Here is a 2815-nt window from a genome sequence, read left to right on the forward strand (position 1 = left end):
GGTTCTGTGTAGGCGGGTTTCTCCTGTGCCGGTGGGTGCCGGGTGGACCAGGCCACTGAGGAGCCAATGGAGCGGTCTCTAAGGAGGGGGAGGAAGTGCGCGCAGAGGAGCACAGCCGGTCTTGGCTGGGCGCCAGCTTGATTATTCACCGTACTGATGTCATCGAATCACAGGAATTTTCAAAGTTGGAAGGGACTTAAGATTCATCCTGTTTTAAAATCCTGGTCTCAAAGGCCTAAAAGGGATTCTCAGGACCGGCTGCTTTAAACCCCTGTCTTGACCATAAGTTTATAGTTCTAAACAGCCCCTCCCGACTAGGGACGTCGTCTGGAATTTGAAGAAGTAACTACCCCTCAGGATGTGTGGATGCTGTGCCGGGTTGGGAGTGACTGCGGACAGTAAGCACATGACGTCAGGGCTATTGGTGCTATCCCTACCTCTGACCTGCTGCTCTCCTGCGTGGAGGCGCTTCCTGGCCACTTTTCAGCGGAGAGCACTCCGAGAATTGGGGAAAGTGAAGGATTGGAGCAGTTCTTTCCAGCGTCGCCCTCCGAAATCCCATCACAAGCCCTCCTTCCCCTAAGCCCTCCCCCGGAGGCGGCACAACGAAAGCTCCTGAAAACTGCCATTCTAGTGGCCTATAGTGGCCCTTTCACAACCTACAAAGCCTCAACAGTCCCGGGGCACCAAGTCGCCCAACAGTCCAGTTTAGTAGTCTTCCCCTGCAGCAGAGAGCCTCAGTGAGTGACCTCGGTCTGTCACTCTTGACTGCCCAGTAGCTGTGGGAGGGGGAGTTCTCCGTAGCTGTGGGAGGGGGAGTTCTCCGTATCTGTGGGAGGGGGAGTTCTCCCTAGTCAGAGTTGCCCCGGCTTTGCTGAATTGCACACAAAGGATAGAAAACAGCTAAAACCTGACAGCTCCAGTAATCTCGGCTTTTGTGTTTCTACGATCTGTCAGACCCCAGGGGAGCCCCAGGAACCAGTGGTAAGGGAAGTTGATGCCCTGACAATGGGCACTTTGATTTCCGTTAAAGGATTGCCGTGGGGTGGGAAAATGAAAATGAATCTTGGTGGCATCACATCCTGGGAAACTTGCCTAGAAGCTCTGAAGAGAAATAAAATTCAAGTCTGATAACTTGGTGACAGGTAAGAAGAGTCCCTAAGGTCAGCTTCTGCAGTGGGGGTCATCTCTGTAGAGAGTGTGTCACCTGTGGAGGGCAGAGGGCAGTGGACAGCTGACAGAGACCAGGATGACACTAAACACTAAGTAAGAAGGATGTGATTCTGAGAAAAGCCCAAGGAAAGAGACGTGGGCCAGACGCTAGCTGTGTGACTATGACTGAGGATCTAAAGGGGGCCTCCTGTTAAAAGGAAACTATCCGGTTTTGGAGAATAAATGAGAGAAACCTCAGCTGGGGTTATCCCGTGGGACAGTGCCTCTCATGGCATGTCATGGTTGGTCCTATCTTGAAGTTAGATCCTACCAAGATGCAAGGCTCACAGCTCTGCACTCCCTCCCTGCGCCGGTTCTCCCAGAGGATGTATGGGCTATTAGCAGATGCTGTGGTGACTGGGACTTTGTCCTGTGATATGGCTGACCGTGCTCCCATAGGTCACCCCTCACCCGCACTCCTCTAAGTAACCCTAGTTAAACTCATTGTTTAATTCTCCAAACTAGACTCGTGGGATTGTTTCTTGTGTCCGTCCTCAGTAAGGTGTCTAAGGGGAGCAGACATTTGTTCCTATCTCCTTAGAAGTTAACGCATCGTATATTGTCTAGGCCTCCATCTAGACTGGACACTTGCACTGGCCAGCTGGACGAGGTGTGTGAATTGCACACTCACACACACACACCCTGAGAAACAATAGGTGTGGCAAAGGCAAGTAAGGAAGGAGCCCCTAGCAATGGTGATGCCGACGGAGGATCGCTCACCAGGCTGCACCAGAGGGCTTTGCACTATTCTTGCCAGCCCCTACTAAGCCCGAAATGACAAAAAATTAAAAGTAAAACATCAAGTAATTCTCCTGGAGCAGAATAATAAGTTTCAAAATTCCACACATGATTACAATAGTTCTAAAACTCTGCGTTCTGTTTGTTTTGAGATTGGCTATGTAGCTCAGGCTGACCTTGAACTCCCAAGAGCACACCCATCAAGCTTGGTCTAATATACTGTTTTAACTATATGACACTGGAAATAATTATGTTCAAAAATGGAGGAACAGTGCCATACAGCACACCAACCTGGTACAGTATTGTATAGTATTAGGATGGGTGATAGCGCAATTATAAAGACATATCAAAATTAATAATATCACCTTGCCTCCCAAGTAAGTGGTAAGCAAATTTGTCTGTGAGCTGTAATATGAAGTCTATAAACCCTGCAGGAATGCGTGGGTAAAGATTAAGACAGAACATTAGTGTTTGAGGCTGGTGGATTATCTTCGGTTCCTCTCATGGTCCTTGCACGGTGCTCTGAGGAAAAGGAAAGTGGCTCCGCACTGGCTGCAGGCAGGTCTGGATGTGCCCAGCCTGTGACTCTCTCCGACACAGGCATGAGGAAGCAATGGCTGCCCAGAGGAGCAGGTTCCAATGATAGAAACTTGCTTTTAATAATGTATCATGGACTTGTTCATGGATCTATTCAACTTCCTTCCAAATACATTCTATTTTCAGTGCGTTCTTTGGTAATGGGGATCAAGTTTCTTTGATCTCTAAAATAGGATTTCCTTTCTTTGGGCTTCCAGCCCCTCAGAGGAGCTTCCAATTCAAAGGATAGTCACACAAGAGCTATGTGACCCATTAAGAGACCAGGGTT

This window comes from Microtus oregoni, unplaced genomic scaffold (assembly GCF_018167655.1).
Source record: "Microtus oregoni isolate MIOR12 unplaced genomic scaffold, Mior012 000024F_ref0000369, whole genome shotgun sequence".
Classification (NCBI taxonomy): Eukaryota; Metazoa; Chordata; class Mammalia; order Rodentia; family Cricetidae; genus Microtus; species Microtus oregoni.